A 19,571-nucleotide genomic window follows, 5' to 3' on the forward strand; every position below is an offset into this window, starting at 1 on the left:
AGGAAATCTACTGCAGAGCTCACACAAAGGGATCCTTCCCCTCAGTAAACTCTCCCAACATATCAACAAAAGCAGGACGCACTGCGCATGTTCTAGCCAACAAGGGGACCCTGGGTGATTGATGTCGCACCGGACCAATGAAAGGACGGTGGGCGGAGCTGGAGGACCTTTTGGGAGGTTGGTCCTCCAACCAATCAAAGTGAACGAGGGGCAGAACTAGACTAAGCACGTGATCACCCTCGCGCGCGGCCTCCAGTTGCTGTAATGAATGATCGGGAAGTTATGGAGCGAAAGGATATGGTAAGGAAATAAATAAACAAACAAACAGAAGGAAACGAGAGATAAACTGTTGCTATGAGCGGAGAGTTTTTACAAACATGTTGTGCACGTCGGAAAACACAAATTTGAACAACCCAGTCCCGTGTTTGTAGTAAACGGGGCTGCAGGCCTGAGTGAGTGCTAGCATCTTTATTTGGGGCAACGATTCAGTGGACACGTGTGCGGCCGCCATCTTTGTAGGGGGCAAGGTGCAGCCAGGTGCATGTGCAGCCTTTCTCTGGGACAGAGTCATTGGGCAGGATTTACACAAATGTTTAAAGGATAATACATTTCTGCAAGCTTAAAAAATTGTTGCTTGAGAAAAGGAAGTGGGTGGTAGCATCTTAATCAACACCAATGAGGTAGCCTTGATGCTGCTTTTGCATAGATCAAAAATATTAAAAACTTAATAAATAAGCACTGCAGTTCAGTTTTTAAAAAATCTTTCCAATTAAGACAATTGGGAAAAGATGTTGAGAAGGTGATTTATGCTTCCATTATCATCTCTTAATTTGCATTGGTATCTGGTCCATGATCTTAACTTCTGATCATGAAATGATTAATATGTCATTGATTCTATGCCGCTCCACATTGCTTTGTCTTTATCCTTTTCTGGAGTTTTCTGAATTGAATTCCAGTTAGCCTTTCCCTCTTTGCCATTGTCAATAATGTATGACTTTGAACATAGAACATTGAAAATAGAACAGGACAGCACAGTACAGGGACTTTGGCCTTCAATGTTGTGCCAATCTTTTATTCTACTCTAAGGTCAAACTACATTGTACTATCATCCATGTGCCTATCCAAGAGTCACTTGAATGTCTCGAATGCATCTGATTTTACTCCCACTGCTAGCAGTGCATTCCATGCACCCATCTACCTCTGATGTCTCCCTAAACTTTCCTCCAATCACCTTAAAATTATGCCCCCTCATGATAGCCATTTCCATCTTGGGAAAAAGTCTCCAGCTGTCCACTCTTCTTATGCCTCTCAACATCTTCTATACTTCTATCAAGTCACATTCCATCCTTCTTCACTCCAATAAGAAACACAGAGCACGTTCAAACTCAGAGTAATGGATGTTTATTTCTGGATTTGTTTCATCATTCATTTAAATGACTTGCTATCGTAATTAATTTGCAGGTCATTCAAAATTGGAGGTATTGTGCATAGTGAAGAAGGTTACCTCAGGTTACAGTGAGATATTGATCAGATAGGGATTAATTTAGATAAATGTGAGGTGCTGCATTTTGGAAAAGCAAGTCAGGGCAGGACTTATACACTAGGGGAAAGTGAAGACTGCAGATGCTGGAGATCAGAGTTGAAAAACGTGTTGCTGGAAAATCACAGTAGGTCAAGCAGCATCCAAAGATCAGGAGAATCGACATTTCGGGCATGGCCGAAACGTCGATTCTCCTGATCTTTGGATGCTGCTTGACCTGCTGTGCCTTTCCAGCAACACGTTTTTCAGCCCAGGACTTATACACTGAATGGCAAGGACCTGGAGACGCTTGCGGAACAAAGAGACCTTGGACTGCAGGTTCATAGTCCTTGCGAGTCAAGTTGCAGGTAGATAGGATGATGAAGAAGGTGTTCAGTGTATTTTCCTTTATTGGTTAGAGCATTGAGTATAGGATGTGGGAGGTCATGTTGCTGTACAGGACATTCGTTAGGCCACTTTTGGAATATTGTGTGCAGTTCTGGCCTGCCTCCTATCAGAAGGGAGCTGTGAAACTTGAAAGTTTTCAAAAAAGACTTACAAGGATGTTGTTAGGGTTGGAGGATTTGAGCTACAGGGTGAGGCATAAAAGGCTGGGGCTGTTTTCCCTGGAGTACCATAGGCTGAGCGGTGATGTTATGGAGGTTTATACAATCATGAGGGGTATGAACAGGGTAAATGAACAAGGTGTTTTCCCTGGAGTAGTGGTGTCCAAAAGTAGAGGACATTGCTTTAGGGTAAACGGGGCAAAAATTCAAAGGGGCCTAAAGGAAAACTCTTTCATGTACTGAGTGGAATGAGCTGCCAGAGGAAGTGGTGGAGGCTAGTACAATTAAAACTTGTTGAAGGCATCTAACTAGACACATGATCTGATTAGGAAGCGTTTACAGGAATATGGGCCAAGTGTTGGCAAATGGGAATAGATTAGGTTCGGATACCAGGTTGGCATTGATGACTTAAACCGAAGGGTCTGTGTCGGTGCTATACGTCTCGATGACTGTGGGATCATAACAGCTTATACAGCTCTGCTTCATCCCTGGGCTCCCTAATGACCACTTTGTCAATATCTAGCTTGCTCAGTATCGAACAATGTGTGTATTTTTGGTGTGTTTAGTATTTTACGATTACTTTTACAGACATTTTTGGAAGTTAATTTTTCACTGCCGCCCAGCCCCGACCATGTGCTGCTTATTAATTTTTTTCTGAAAAATCTTTGACAGTCAAGAATTCTTTTTTCCAATAAGCAAGTGTATTTTCCTTCCATTTTGAACTATCACATTCTGCACCATTTTTATTCCCTGTAATCCGTTTTGCACTCCCTGAAACATCAACTGTGTTTCTCCTTCCACAGTTACCAGTGATTAATGCCAAAGCCCTGTTGCCTGTGGAGAGGGTGATGTTTGACTTTCTTGTACAGCAACAGTTTGTGTTGTGAAGGTGCTTTCACAATGTGGTTGGGTAAGAGACATTACAGAGTATTCATTACAGCAACAGTGATGATTTGAAGGTAATGTCCAAATCAAGAACAGTTTGTAGTTTTATCATCATGCTTATAATTTCACAAAAATATTATTGGGAACTTTAGACATAAGGTCAGAGACTGAAGATATTAGGTCAGGTGACCAAAAGCATTGCCAAATAAGCAGGTTTTGAGGAATGTCTTCAAGGAGGAAAGCAGACCTGTGAGGTTTTGGCTGCGAATTTCAGAAAATGTTGCTTTGACAACTGTAAAAGCAGCCACACAGGTGAAGTAATGAATTAACAGATCATTGGGAGTCTCGAACAGAATGGGTTGTCGAGATCTTCAAGGATGTGTGATGCGGTGAGCTAGGGATGATCACAACCAGGAATTAAATCAAGGGTGAGAACTTTAAATTGAGGGATGTGGGCCGGATGCTGGCAGGTGGGACGGAATTGGGTTGGAATATCTGGTTGGCATGGACGGGTTGGATTGAAGGGTCTGTTTCCATAATGTACATCTCTGTGGCTCTATGTTGTTGATTATGAATATGATGGATCAACAAGTTTTGGTACGAGGGAGTACTTGGGCAGCAGAGATTTAGTTTTTCTTAAGATTACAGGGAGATTGAATGTGGGAAGCTGGCCCTGAGTGTGTTTGGATACTGAAGTCTGGAGATAACACAAGGTGGATGAGAGTATATGAGCTGAGACAAGGGTGGACACAGCTAGAAATAGTGATCTTGGAGTGGGACTGGGCTGTCACCCTCACCTCACCTCTGGGATTCAGCTGGTTGTCAGGTTGTGAATCAGGGCGGTAACACAATCGGGAGCTGAGTGGCCCTGGTGGAGCCTAAAATGAGTGTCGCTCAGCTGGCTGTTGCTGAGCAGCTGCTGCTTGGTAGCCCTGTTGATGACATCTTCCATCACTTTACTGCTGATCGAGTGTGGACTGATAGATGGAAATTGCCTGGGTTGGGTTGCCCTGTGTTTTTGTGTTGAACATCCCTGGGCAATGTTCCACATTGTCGGTAGATGCCAGTGCTGGAGTGGTACTTGGCTTGGTGGGTGGCAAGTTCTGGAGCACAAACCATCAGTATTATTGCCAGAATATTGGTAGGGCCCGTAGCCTTTGCACGACTTAAGCATTTCTTGATGTTATTCAAACTGAGTCAAACTGGCTTAAAACTCGCATCTGTGATGTTAGAAACCACTGGAGAAGGCTGAGATGGATCATCCCACTTTGTACTTCTGGCTGCAGATTGCTGCAAATGCTGTTGTCTTATCTGGTGCGTGGATGTGTGAGGCTCCTCCATCAGTAAGGGTGGGGATATCTGTGATGTTTCCTCCAGTGAGCTGTTATTATCCATCACCGTTCACAACTAGGTGTGGCAGAACTGCAGAGCTCCGATCTGTTCCATTGGTTGTTGGATCGTTTAGCTCTGTTGCTTGCTGCTGATGCTGTTTGACATGAAATAGCTTCAGGAAATGGTTTAAGTAGACTCCAAAGAGATTAAACAAATATATCATAGACAAAAGATGAACTGGACCAGAGAATAGGACCCCTTAAAGATTAACGAGGCTGTCTATGGAACCACCGGGGGGTGGGAAAGATATGCGAATATTTCACGTCCTTTTTACTGGAGAAAGATATGGAAGCTCGAGAGTTTGGAGAAATAAACAGAGAGAACTTGAAACGTATCCATGTTACAGTGGAGGTGTTACTGGACGTCTTGAATCGCATCAAAGTGGATAAAGCCCTGGGACCTGATCAGATGTATCCCAGAACTTTCTGGAAATCTAGGGAAGTGATTGTTGGGGCCTCTCCTGAGGTATTTGTATCGATGATAGTGACAGGTGAGGTGCCATTATTTTAAAAAGGTGGTAAGGAGAGGCCGTGGAACAAGAGAATAGTGAGCCTGAAGTCAGTGGCAGGCAAGTTGTTGGAAGGGATTCTGAGGGACAGGATATCCATCTATTTGGAAAAGTAAGGAATAATCATTGAGTGTTGTCACTGTGGCTTTGTACGTGCACAATCGTGTCTCACTAACTTGACTGAATGTTTTGAAGTGACAAAGAAAATTGATTAAACCAGGCTGTGAACATTGGTTATATGGACATTCAACAAGGTTCCACAAAGCAGACTGGTTCGCAGGGTTAGATAACATGGAATAAAGGGAGAACAAGCCATTTGGGTACAAAGCTGTCTGAATGGTAGGAGACAGAGGATGATGATGGAGGTTTGCTTTGTGGACTGGAGGACTGTGAGCAGCAGTGTGCTACAAGGATCGATTATTGGGTCCTTAAATAAATGACTTGGATGTGAATATGAGGTATGGTTAGTAGCTTTACACAAGACACCAAAATTGGAGGTGTAGTGGACAGCGAAGAAGGTTAGTTCAGAATAGAACAGGATCTTGATCAGATGGGCCAGTGGAGCAAGGAATAGCAGATGGAGTTCAATTTAGATAAATGTTAGCTGTTGGATTTTGGAAACGCAAATCAGGGCAGGACTTATACACTGACTGGTAAGGTCCTGGGGAGTGTTGCTGAACAAAGAGACCTTGGAGTGCAGGTTCATAGTTCCTTGAAAGTAGAGTCACAGGTAGGTAAGGGAGTGAATGCAGCGTTTGTTATGCTCTCCGTCATGTTGTGGCTGTACAGGACATTGATTAAGGCTGTTATGGAATTCTGTTTTCAGTTCCAATCTCCCTGTTCCAGGAATGATGTTGTGAAATTTGAAACGTTTCAAAAAAGGTTTGCAAGGACTTTGCCAGAGTTGGACAGTTTGAGGGCAGTGCATGTTTGGAGTGAGCTGTCAGAGGAATGGGTGGAGGCTAGTACAATTACAACATTTAAAAGACGTTGATTAAGCCACTTCTCGAATTCTGTTTTCAGTCTGATTTTCCCTGTTCAGGGAAGGATGTTGTGAAACGTGAAAAGGTTCAGGCAAGAGTTACAAAAATGTTGCCAGAATTGGAGAATTTGAGCTACAGGGAGCGGCTGAATAGGCTGGGGTTAATTTCCCTGGACAGTCAAAGATTGAGAGGTGACTTCATGGAGATTTATAAAATCACGAGGGTCTGAATAAGGTGAGCAGCCGGGGTTCTTTTTCCTGATGTTGGGTGGGTCCAAAACTAGAGCACATGGTTGAGAGGGCAAAGATTTAAAAGGAATCTAAGGGCAACGTTTTCAAGCTGACTGTGGTGTGTGTATGGAATGAGCTGCCAGATGCAGTAGTGGAGGCTGATAAAATCACAACATTTAAAAGGCATCCGATTGGGTACGTGAACAGTAAGGGTTTTGATGGATACAGGCCAATAGCTGGCAAATGGGACTCCAGTAGTTTAGGATTCCTAGTTGGCATGGACGAATTGGACCGAAGTTCTGTTTCTGTGCTGTACATGTCTATGACGTTAATAAACTAAGATGTGTTCCTCTTTTGTGGAGAGCAAGCTGAAGCACAGATCATTATCCTTGGAGCTGAGAAGGTGAAGCAGTGATTTCGATCTGGTGCAGATTTGGTTCCAAGGGCTTGAATTTGCAGAGAGAGAGAGAGGAATTGTTAACACTGTCACAACTTTTAGTAACTACTTTCAAGTAATTGTCATATAATACAAAGTGAAAATGTGAACATTATTGTACTCAGTAAGTTCTGAGCATCTGGAACAGTCTGAACGACACAGATTCAGCAGGTATTCTGAAACAGACTTGGAATTTTAATTTTTAAGGAAAGATTTGGGAGGCTGTGGGCAAATAGGATGGGAATTGGGACAGATTGGCAGCATCTCCAGAGGGAGAGAGTACAGCCCCAATGGGCTGAATAGCCCCCAGGCCCTGTGCTCTGTGATACTGCCCCATTCACTGTGAATGATGAAGCTCATCCCAGGGCAGAGAGAGGGATGAGCCCTCCACTCTTATCACAATGGGGCCCAGCTGATTGACAGCAGCTCCACACCAATGGGAGGAGAGTCTGTGTGGTACTGCAGCCAATAGGAGTGAATGAGGGGTGTGGCCAGCAAGGCAACACCTGTCCATGAGCTGTGCAGGTGCCGTGTCACTGGGTGGGGTTGGGAGAGACAGCAGAGACTGGGACAGAGGCGGTGGGACCTGAATTACAAACTCCCGGGAAATAAAAACCAAAAGAACTGCGGAAGATGTAAATCAGAAACAACAACCAGGAGATTCTGGAAAAGCTCAGCAGGTCAGGCAGGATCTGTGATGAGAAATCAGAGTTAACGTTTCAGATCCGGTGTCCCTTCCTCAGAACTGATACCGAGAGAAAAAATGTTGGTTTATATGCAGCAGGTAGGGTTTAGGGGAGGATGTAAGGAGTAAAGGATAGGTGGGGATAGAGCCAGAAGAAGGGAGTGGATAACAATCTGGCTGGGGGAGGGCGACTAGCTGTTAGTGGAGACTGTTAGTGGTTAACCATTGGGAGTGTGTAATGGCAGGCTGTGAGAACAAGGCCTGGTGTGTGGGGTAGGGGGGCTAGGACATGGGGTTGTTAAACTATGGTCAGCCACTAACTGTCTCCGTTGTAAGCTGTTTCCCACAGACATCACTCCATGATTGGAGCTGCAGAGGACAGCTGCAAATGGGCGGCACGGTGGTATAGTGGTTAGCACTGCCGCCTCTCAGCGCCAGAGACCTGGGTTCTATTCCTAACTCAGGCGACTGTCTGTGTGGAGTTTGCACATTCTCCCCGTACCTGCGTGGGTTTCCTCTGGGTGCTCCGGTTTCCTCCCACAGTCCAAAAATGTACAGGTTAGGTGAATTGGCCACGCTAAATTGCCCGTAGTGTTAGATGTAGGGAAATGGGTCTGGGTGGGTTGCTCTTTAGACGGTTTGTCTGATCTAAAAACCTCTTCAATATCCTTCCCAACCCCCTCTGGACTCCTCCTCAAAGATGTATCTTAAAGTTGTTCTCTTTAATCAATGTTTCCAGCATTCGTGAAGCACTTTAGCAGAATTGTCAGTGCAAAAGGCTCCATCCAATGCAGGTCGTTGTTGTTAATGTCTGACATGAGGAGAAACAGGAATGAACACTCTCTCTATTACCTGATGAACAGCAGCAAAAGCAGGAAGCACTGAGCATGCTCCAACCCACAAAGGGCCTCTGGTGATTGATCTCAGTGCAGGACCAATAAGAGGATGGGGATGGGGCTGGAAGACAAGGTCGTGCCGGTTGGTCTGAGTGAATGAGGGGCGTGGCTACACTCACCCACGTGATAAACTTCTGGATTAGTGATGCTGGAAGAGCACAGCAGTTCAGGCAGCATCCAAGGAGCAGCGAAATCGACGTTTCGGGCAAAAGCCCTTCATCAGGAATAAAGTGATACCACGTGATAAGCTTCACTGGCAGCACTGTGATGTTGTGACCAAGGTATTGGAAATGTGTGAAGGTGCAGGGCATGGTTAAGGAAAGACATATTGACCAGGAAGATAAGGAAATTTTAATGGAACGGGCTGAGATGTTTTACAGAACTTAGTGCACATCGGAAAACACAAATTAGAAAATCCCAGGCCCGTGTTTGTGGCAAATGGCAAAATGCTTCAAATGGTGAAAGGTGTGAGTGATCACCGCCATCTTTATTGGGGGCAGTGATCCACGGGACACGTGTGTGGCCGCCAACTTTGAGAGGGGCAAGCTGTCGGGGGACGCATGCGCAGCCTTCCTTGGTAGGGAGTGATAGGGCAGGATTTACACAGTGTCAGAGTCAGGATGTTTTCAATGTCAAAGAGTGTGATGCTGGAAAAGCACAGCAGGTCAGGCAGCAGCCGATTGGTGGGAAGGAAGATGGAAACGTAGGACAGCTCAAGAGGGCAGCGCCGAGTTGGAAGGCTGGATCTGGGATAAGGTGGGGGAGTGGAAATGAGGAAACTGGTGAAATCCACATTGATCCTATGTGGTTGGAGGATCTGAACACAGATGATGAGGCGTTCTTCGTCCAGGCATCAGATGCCTGGGATTTGGCGCTGGAGGTGGCCCAGGACCTGTATATCTTTGGTGGAGCGGGAAGGGGAGTTAACGTCTTTGGGCACAGGCAGTTTGGCTTGTTTAGTGTTTTACTGTTACTTTCACAGACCTTTTGTAAGTTAATTTTCCTCTGCTGCCCAACCCCTGACAATGTGCTGCTCTCTCAACGGAGTAAATTTTCCACAGTATCTTTGCCAGTGAATAATTCTTTTTTTCAACAAAAGAGTCCATTTTCCTTCCATTTCTGACCATCAAATTCTGCAACATTCTCATTTCCTGTAATGCATTTAGCACTCCCTGAAATATCAACTATGTGTTTCTCTCTCCACAGACACCAGTGATTAATGCCAGAGTCCCATTGCCTGTGGAGAGGGTGATGTTTGACTTCCTTGTACAGCTGCAGTTCGTGTGGTGAATGTGTTCCCACAATTAACTTGGGTAAGAGATGTTGCAGATTATTCACTCAGCGACAGTGAAGAGTTGACAATGTGTGTGCAAATCAACAACGGTTTGTATTTTTATAATTTCACAGAAATTGAGAATTTCTGACATGTCCCCATTCTGATGGGGATATTGGGTCAGGTGATCAAAAGTATTGCCAAATAAGCAGGTTTTCAGGAATACCTTAAAGGAGGAAAGCAAGTCTGAGAGGGTCAGGGTGCGAATTCCAGACAGTGTTCCCTTGACCGTGTCGAAACAGCCAGACCGGTGAAGCAATGAATAAATGCATCTTTGGGAGTCTGAAAGAAAATGAGTTATCGGGGTCTCTCAGGTTGTGTGGTGCAGGGAGACAGGGATGTTCACAGCCAGGAATTACATCAAGGGAGAGAATATTAAATTGTTGCTTGTTAATAGGAGCCTTTTGATGGATCAACAAGTTTTGGTACAAGTGAGCACTTGGGCAGGAGGGTTTTAGATACTCTTGAGCTTATATGTAAGTTGAATGTGGGAGGCTGGCCAGGACTGTGTTTGGATAACGAAGTCTGGAGATAACACAAGGCTGGATGAGTATTTCAGTAAATGAGCTGAGACTAGGGTGGAGTTGGGTGATGTCACTGATGTAGAAATAGCAGTTTTGGAGTCGGGCTCCTCCCCATCACTCCCCCTCACCGATTCACAAATATTGTTCCTTGTTCTGTCTGTCTTTTCTGGTTATGTCCTTCTCTCCAATTCTGCTCAGAACTAATATTTGACCTCAAGGTTGTTGGAAAATCCTGCTCCATCTCCACTCTCCCTTTCCTTTCTGAATTCCTCATATGTGGTGTCCATCCAGGATGTATCTTTGTCCCTTCCTGTATCTCCCCTACACACTGCCAGGAGGTGACATCGTATTGATTTCACATGTACACTGACAATGCCCAGCTCTCTCTCCCCATCATCCCTCTCCATTGCTCCACTGTTACTCATTCATCAAACTGCTTACCAAACGCCTACAACTCGATTGGCTGCAATTTCCTCCAATGAAACACTGCAATGGTTAAACCCATTGCCTTCAGTTGCTATTACAAATTCCTTTCCCTTACTGCTGAGCCCCTCCCTCTTACTGGGAAATGCCTGAGGCAGAACTTCGCAATATTGCTCTCATATTCTGACCCCAAAGTGACCTTCTAATCAGACATCTACATAATCGCAAACACCAGGAATTCCAATCTCTAAAATGTTGCTTTTCTCCACCTCACCCCAGCTCCATTGCTACTGAAACCCCTTACCCATGTCTGTGTTGCATTAATGTTGACAAATCTAAAACAGAACCCTTGATTCTGTAACTGACCCAGAGACTGGTTCCAGGTTCCCTCATGATGGGACACATCCTCTCAGTATTTACCCTGTCATACCCCTTAATAAGCCTATATGTTTCAATAAGATCCCCTCTCATTCTCCCCCAAATCCAATGAGTCAAGTCCCAACTTTTTCAGCCTTATATTCAAAGAGAGTCCCTGCAAACCAGGGATCATCCCAGTCAACCTTCTCTGAATGTTTCCGATGAAGTGATGTATTTCCTTAAATAAAGGGACCAAACCTTCTCTCATTACTCCATATGTGGTCTCACTCGCACTATATAATGTGGCTCTCAGGTATATACTCCAAACTCTTATACTGCAAATCCCCTGAAATCAGGAATAATATTCCATTCCCCTTCCTGATGACCTGTTGTAACTGTGTGCTAGCTTTCTGTGTTTCCTGCACAGTTACCCCCTGGTCCCTTTTGTGTTGCAGGTTCCTACAGTTTCCACTATTTAAATAGTCCTCTGTTCTTTTATTACCTCCTCCAAAATGAACAACTTCACATTATCCCAAGTTATGCTCCATTTACCAACTTGTCCACTTCTCCGAATCCCTCTCTGTAAACTGTTTATAATCCTTTTGGAAGTTTACTGTTCTACATTTTCTAGGAGATTCCCCCTCATTCTTCTAAATCTTTCCAGGGAGCACCGGACAGTGGGAAGCATGCTGAGTTGCTGTCTTTTCAGAGAGACTCTTTGGAGTGACTGGGAGGATCTTGCTGCCCATTGGTCAGAATGGAGACAACTTGCCCATCAAGCTGCATGAGCCTTTCACCCCCCATGTCTTATTGATGAGGCACAGTGGCAGCACGGAAGGTAAGAAAAGGAAGCAAATCCTGCTGTCCGCATCTCAATGACAACAACTCAGCATGCTTCCCACTGCCCGGTGCTCCCTGGAAAGATTTAGAAGAATGAGGGGGGAATCTCCTAGAAAACGTAGAACAGTAAACTTCCAAAAGGATTATAAACAGTTTGTCCCATGTCTCAAAGATCTGCCCTGTTCAGTCACATGAAGTCCCAAGGTGGAAACTCATAGAAACCCACACAGATTTCCCCCTGAACTGATTGCTGACCTCCACAAGGGGTAATGTGTCCAGTCATCCTGGACCAGGAGGAGGGGATGGTGTGAGTTTCTAACCTGACCTGACAGTGACAGATTTTATACACTTGTATTACAGGATACTACAGGTGGATATTCAGATGGGAATCTCAGTCATTGTAACGCCAAACTCTGATTGAATTACTCCATTCATCAGGACCTGGATATTTGCACTCTGTGTGGGTATTTTGTTCCAGCTTAATTCCATTTTCTGCATAAAAATTCTCCTTTGAATCAAACCGTCCTGTCAACAGATCTCCCCAAAATCTTCAATATATATCCAGTCATCCTTTTATGATGAGTTGATGAGTGTAAGGTTTAACATCCTGATGTATATGTTTTGTAAGCACTTGTCTCTCAGCTCCCCTCAATTTCCTTTGCTACAAGAACAATCTCAGTTTTCCCAAACCCCTGCTTCCCCAATGTCTGTTTGCTCTCTATAAGGCACACATCAGGATCGTGTTGGAACATTCTCCACTTGCCTTTATCAGTGCAGCCCTCAACAGTATTAAAGAAAGCGAACAAAGCACTGTGCCTGAGTGGTGTCCCATCCACCACCTTCAGCATTCCCTCTCTCCACCCCCGAACCACAGTGGCATCACTGTGTAAAAGGTAAAGTCAGCATTGTCCTACCAGACCATAGGGCTGCTCTCTTATTAGGGAGAGATGTCTGGTGGTGGTTTAACCTGAAGGTTACCACAGCCCAGGCAAGGGGAGAGATTGAGAATGAGAGTCCATCTATTCTAGATAGATATACTTGATATGTATTAACAAGAATATCGTTGTGGTAAATAGGCAAGGGCTGAATTTTGCTTGTTGTATTCTTTAGACCCAGTTTTGTTTTAAAATAAAGGTTAGCTTTAGAGGGATGGCAGTGAAGGCAGTGCAATGTTCCTCCTGCAACATGTATGAGGTGAGGGATGCCATGGACGTCCCTGCTGATTACACTTGCAGGAAGTGCACCCATCTCCAGCTCCTCCAAGACCGTGTTGGGGAACTGAGTTGGATGAACTTCGGATCATTCGGGAGGCAGAGGGGGGGTCATAGATCGGAGCTTTTGGGAAGTAGTCACTCCAAAGATGGCAGATAGATGGGTGACAGTGAGGGGGACTGGGAGGAAGCAGCCAGTGCAGGGACCCCCTGCGGCCATTCCCCTCAAGAACAAGTATACCGTTTTGGATGCTTGTGGGGGGGACGACTTACCAGGGGTAAGTGACGGGGCTCAGGCCTCTGGCACGGAGCCTGTCCCCGCTACTCAGAAGGGAAGGGTAGAGAAGAGCAGAGCAATAATAATTGGGTACTCGATAGTTCGGGGCACAGATAGGCGGTTTTGTGGGAACGAGAGAGACTCACGTTTGGTATGTTGCCTCCCAGGTGCAAGGGTACGTGATGTCTCTGATCGTGTTTTCCGGGTCCTTAAGGGGGAGGGGGAGCAGCCTGAAGTCGTGGTCCATATTGGCACCAATGACATAGGTAGGAGGAGTGCTGAGGATGTTAGACAGGCTTTTAGGGACCTAGGTTGGAAGCTCAGAGTTAGAACGAACAGAGTTGTTGTCTCTGGTTTGTTACCCGTGCCACGTGATAGAGAGTCGAGGAATAGGGAGAGAGAACAGTTAAATGCGTGGCTACAGGGATGGTGCAGGAGGGAGGGATTTCGGTACTTGGATAACTGGGGTTCTTTCTGGGGAAGGTGGGACCTCTATAAACAGGATGGTCTGCACCTGAACCTGAGGGGCACCAGTATCCTTGGGGGGAGGTTTGCTAGTGCTCTTGGGGGGGGTTTAAACTAACTCTGCAGGGGCATGGGAACCCAGATTGTAGCTTTAGGGTGCAGGACCTGGAGTGTAAGGAGGTTAGGAATATGGCATCAATCTTAAAGGAGGGTTCCTGTAAACAGAAGATTGGCTTGAAGTGTGTATACTTTAATGCCAGAAGTATACGAAATAAGGTAGGTGAACTGGCAGCGTGGGTTGGTACCTGGGACTTCGATGTTGTGGCTATTACGGAGACATGGCTAGATCAGGGACAGGATTGGCTGTTGCAGGTTCCAGGGTTTAAATGTTTTAGTAGGGTCAGAGGTGGGAGTAAAAGAGGGGGGTGTGTGGCTTTGCTTGTCAAAGATAGTATTACAGCGGTGGAAAGGAAGATGGACGAAGATTTGCCATCTGAGGTAGTTTGGGTTGAGGTTAGGAATAGGAGAGGTGAGGTCACCCTGTAAGGAGTCTTTTACAGGCCTCCTAATAGTCCTAGAATCGTTGAAGAAAGGATAGCGAAGATGATTCAGGAGAAGAGTGACAGTAATAGGGTGGTTGTTATGTGGGACTTTAACTTTCCTGATATTGATTGGGAAAGCTATAGCTCAAGTTCGTTAGATGGCTCAGTGTTTGTCCAATGTGTGCAGGAGGGTTTCCTGACACAATATGTAGATAAGCCAACAAGAGGTGAGGCCATACTGGATTTGGTTCTGGGTAACGAACCAGGCCAGGTATTAGAACTAGAGGTAGGTGAGCACTTTGGGGACAGTGACCACAATTCGGTGATTTTTACTCTAGTGATGGAGAGGGATAAGTGTGTACTACAGGGCAAGAGTTATAGCTGGAGGCAGGGAAATTATGATGCGGTGAGGCATGACTTAGGATGTGTGGATTGGAAAAGTAGATTCCAAGGCAAGAGCGTAATTGATATGTGGAACTTGTTCAAGGAGCAACTATTGAGTGTCCTTGATAAGTACGTACCTATCAGGCAGGGAGGAAAGGGTCGTGTGAGGGAGCCGTGGTTTAATAAGGAATTGGAATCCCTTGTTAAATGGAAGAGGGCGGCCTTTGTAAAGATGAGGCGTGAAGGTTCAATAGGGGCGTTTGGGAGTTATAAGGTAGCCCGGAAGGACCTGAAGAGAGAGCTAAGAGCAGCAAGGAGGGGACATGAAAGGTCCTTAGTTGGTAGGATTAGGGAAAACCCTAAGGCTTTCTATAGGTATGTTAGGAATAAAAGAATGACTAGGGTAGGAATAGGTCCAATCAAGGATAGTAATGGGAAGTTGCGTGTGGAGGCTGAAGAGATTGGGGAGGCATTGAATGAATACTTTTCGTCAGTATTCACTCAGGAACAGGACATTGTTGTCGATATGAATACTGCGGCACGAATAAGTAGAATGGATGGCTTTGAGATATGTAGAGAAGAGGTATTGGAAATTCTGGCAAGGGTGAAAATAGATAAGTCCCCTGGGCCTGATGGCATTTATCCTAGGATTCTCTGGGAAGCAAGGGAGGAGATTGCAGAGCCATTGGCCTTGATTTTTGTGTCCTCTTTGTCGACAGGAGCAGTGCCAGAGGACTGGAGGCTAGCAAACATGGTTCCCTTGTTCAAGAAGGGGAGTAGGGATAATCTTAGTAACTATAGGCCAGTGAGTCTCACTTCTATTGTGGGCAAAGTCTTAGAGAGAATTGTAAGGGATAGGATTTATGCACATCTGGATAAGAATAATGTCATCAAGGATAGTCAGCATGGTTTTGTGAAGGGCAGGTCGTGCCTCACAAACCTTATTGAATTCTTTGAGAAGGTGACTAAGGAGGTAGATGAGGGGAAAGCGGCAGATGTGGTATACATGGATTTTAGTAAGGCGTTTGATAAGGTCCCCCATGGTAGGCTACTGCAGAAAATACAGAGATATGGCATTGAGGGTGAGTTGGAGGTTTGGATTAGGAATTGGCTGGCTGGAAGAAGACAGAGGGTAGTAGTTGATGGCAAAGGTTCATCTTGGAGTGCCGTCACTAGCGGTGTTCCGCAAGGATCTGTTTTGGGACCATTGCTGTTTGTCATTTTTATAAATGACCTGGAGGAATGGTTAGAAGGTTGGGTGAGCAAGTTTGCGGATGATACGAAAGTCGGAGGAGTTGTAGACAGTGAGGAAGGATATGGCAGGTTACAGCGGGATATAGAGAAGCTGCAGAGCTGGGCAGAAAGGTGGCAAATGGAGTTCAATGTAGCTAAGTGTGAGGTGATTCACTTTGGTAAGAGTAACAAAAAGATGGGTACTGGGCTAATGGTCGGATACTTGGTAGTGTGGAAGAGCAGAGGGATCTTGGTGTCCATGTACACAGATCTCTGAAAGTTGCCACCCAGGTAAATAGTGCAGTGAAGAAGGCATATGGCGTACTGGCTTTTATTGGTAGAGGAATTGAGTTCCGGAGTCCTGAGGTCATGCTGCAGTTGTATAAGACTCTGGTGCGGCCGCATCTGGAATATTGTGTGCAGTTTTGGTCGCCATACTATAGGAAGGATGTGGAGGCACTGGAACGGGTGCAGAGGAAGTTTACCAGGATGTTGCCTGGAATGGTAGGAAGATCCTATGAGGAAAGGCTGAGGCACTTGGGGTTGTTTTCATTGGAGAAAAGAAGGTTTAGGGGTGACTTGATAGAGGTGTACAAGATGATTAGGGGGTTAGATCGGGTTGACAGTGAGAACCTTTTTCCACGTATGGAGTCAGCTATTACAAGGGGGCATAGCTTTAAATTAAGTGGGGGTAGATATAGGACTGATGTGAGGGGTAGGTTCTTCACTCAGCGAGTCGTAAGTTCATGGAATGCCCTGCCAGTAGCAGTAGTGGACTCTCCCTCTTTATGGGTATTTAAGCGGGCATTGGATAGGTATATGGAGGATAGTGGGTTAGTGTAGGTTAGGTGGGCTTGGATCGGCGCAACATCGAGGGCCGAAGGGCCTGTACTGCGCTGTATTGTTCTATGTTCTATGTTCTAACACCCATTTCCCTGCAACTAAAATCCCCCATTCCTTGAACCATCCTGGTAACTCTCCTGTGCCCCCTCTCAGGGATCCTGCCATCCTTCCCAATGTGTGGGCGATCTCTGGTTTGCACAGACCCAGCTGCTCTGTGTTCCTGTGGGTGATGTCATCATCGAGCAACAGTTGCACTAAACCTCACTGTCTGTGAAGGTGGGAGACACAAATCTCCAAAACATTTGAGATGTATTTAGTGTGCACTTGCTATGCCATGATAGTTGACACTTTTCCACAAGTACTGGAAAATAGATGAGGATAGTAGTATGGTGGTAGTTTTCGGTGATAATTTTCTTTCTCACAGACTCGATGGACCACCAGAGCGTTTTTCTGTTCTGTCGACCGCTGAGATGTTTATTATAGGAATACGACAGGCTCCATTGGATATCAGGTCAGAAGAGGTGATACTAGAATAGATGACACGTGATTGGTCGATTTTCTTGGGAGGAAAGTGAGACGCAGAGGTTTAAGAGGAAATTCAGAAGCTCAGCGCAGGAATTGTAAAGGGCAATCATCAAGTGAGAAATAAACATTGGGCATCCTGAAAGCTGCAAATACAGAAAGGCACATATAGCAGAGCTTTGAGAGACTGGAGGGGATTAGACATGGGGAGGATAATGAAGCTGGAGGAGATGCAAGTTGGAAAGGATTGTGAGGATGGAGGATGTTACAGAGATAGAGATATTTGTGATAGAGGTTTTTGGATTTTGAGGCTGGAGTGGAATTATAGAGATGAGGAGGATTTGTAAGGCTGGATGAGGTGGTACTGATAGGGAGAGTTCCAAACATAGAGGAATTTACAGAGATGACGAGTCATAAAGTTACACAGCATCGACACATACCCTGTGGTCCAACCAGTCCGTGTCGACCATAAATTCGAACTGAACTAATCGCACCTGCCTCCACTTGGTCCAAGTCCATCCTAGCATTCCCTATTGATATACGGGTCCAAATGTTTTTTTTTCCTATTAGAATCCCATTCCCCTCCCCTTTTGCTCTATATTTACACCTGACTAATTCACTCAACCCAATCATCCCTGAACACTATGGGCAATTGAGCACGGCCAGTTCACCTCCCCTGTACATCTGTGGATTGTGGGAGGAAACGGCAGCACCTGGAGGAACCCACGCTGTCATGGGGAAGAATATGCAAACTCCACATGGACAGTCACCCAATACAGGAATTGAGCCTGTGTCCCTGGCGCTGAGAGGTAGCATTGCTAACCGTTGAGCCACTGTGCCACCCTGAAATTGTAATTGCATTCACATCTACCACGTCCTCTGCATGTTTATTCCACATGTGAACCACTCTTTGTGCAAAAACAAAAAATAAAATCCCGAACTTCTTTTTAAAGCCATCCTTTTTAACGTGAGAAACGTATGTCCCCAATCTTGAATCGCGCCCCCTCCTGGAAAGGGCACCTGCTGTTCACATTACTGAAAGTCTTCAGGATTTTATAAACCTCTAATAAGGTCACCCCTCAGCCTCCTGTGCTCCAGTGAAAAAGGACCCAGCCGATCCAGACTCTGCTTATAACTCAAACCATCGATTCCCATCACCATCCTGGTAAATCTATTCTGAACCTGCTCCAATTTAATAATATCCTTCCTATCACAGCACAACCAGAACTAGACACAGTATTCCAGAAGAGGCCTCCCCAACATCCTGTACAACCTCAACATAACGTCCCAACTCCTATATTCAAAGATCTGAGCAATGAAGGCAAATGTGCTAAAGCCCTTCTGAACCACCCTGTCTGCATGTGACACATAGTTCAAAGACCTGAACCCCTCGGTCTCTTTGTTCCATATCACTATCCGAGGCCCAACTTTTAATCAGGGTAAGTTCAGCCTTCGTTTGTTTTATCAAGGTGTAATATTTCACATTTATTCCAATCCAAAAATCACAAACATCCTTTGAGTATAAAGGCAAGAGGAGTATACTTAAGAGTTAAATCAGTAAGGCAAAAAGGGGACAGGAGACCGCTTTGGCGAATAGGGAAAGGGTTTTTAGAAATACATTAAGAGCAAATGGGTCACTAGAGAGAGAATAGGCCACCTCAAAGGTCAACAAGGCAGCTTATGTGTGAAGACGCAGGAGATGGGGTTGTTGGGGGGATACTAAACGAGTGGCATCAGTGTTTACTGTGGAGAAGGACAGATTTGTGGAGGTTGTCAAGATTAGAGATCGTGAGGGTGATGAGACAGGAGGAGATTGGAGGATGTTACAGAGATTGAGATGTTTGTGATAACAGAGATAGTAATGGTTCTGAGGCTAGAGAGGATTTCTAGAGATAAGGAAGAGTTTAGTCTGGATGAGGTGACAGTGATCTGGGGAGTTGTGAGCATGGAGGAATTCACAGAGATAGCGTCATAAAGTGATACAGAACAGAGACAGACCCTGTGGTTAAACCACTCCGTGTCGACCATAATTCCCAACAAATCTAATCGCCCCTCCCTCCGCTTGGTCCACATTCATCCAAACATTTCCTGTTTATGGACTTGTCTAAATGTCTTTTAAACATTGTAATTTTATTCACAGCTGCCTCTTTTTCTGGGAGTTCACTTCACACATGTAAAAGTAAAAACAAATCCCCAATTTACTTTTTAAATCTTTCTCATCTATTTTCAAATTGTATGCACCCAGGTTTTGAATTCCACCCACCCCCGGCCATTCACCTTGTCTACACGCTTCATGGTTTTATAAACCTCTAAGGTCATCCCTCAACCTCCTACGCTCTAGTGAAAAAGCATCCCAGCCTATCCAGCTTCTCCTTGTGACACAATCCCTCCATTCATGGCAACATCCCGGTTAGTCTCTTCCGAATCTGCTCCAATTTAATAATATCCTTCCTATCACAGCACAACCAGAACTAGACACAGTATTCCAGAAGAGGCCTCCCCAACATCCTGTACAAT

The 19,571-nt window shown here is 45.3% G+C and overlaps 1 long non-coding RNA gene across 1 annotated transcript in view; it reads left to right on the top strand.

Moving 5' to 3' along the window:
- The first annotated feature begins 228 nt into the window (after positions 1 to 228).
- The window catches only part of LOC140454325 (uncharacterized), a 40,657-nt gene continuing 21,314 nt past the window's right edge, over positions 229 to 19,571 (top strand). Inside the window, exons 1-2 of the long non-coding RNA XR_011952660.1 lie at positions 229 to 300; positions 9,307 to 9,413. This is a non-coding gene — a long non-coding RNA (uncharacterized lncRNA). The remainder of the gene's footprint in view (positions 301 to 9,306; positions 9,414 to 19,571) is intronic.

This window comes from Chiloscyllium punctatum, chromosome 29 (genome assembly GCF_047496795.1).
Source record: "Chiloscyllium punctatum isolate Juve2018m chromosome 29, sChiPun1.3, whole genome shotgun sequence".
Classification (NCBI taxonomy): Eukaryota; Metazoa; Chordata; class Chondrichthyes; order Orectolobiformes; family Hemiscylliidae; genus Chiloscyllium; species Chiloscyllium punctatum.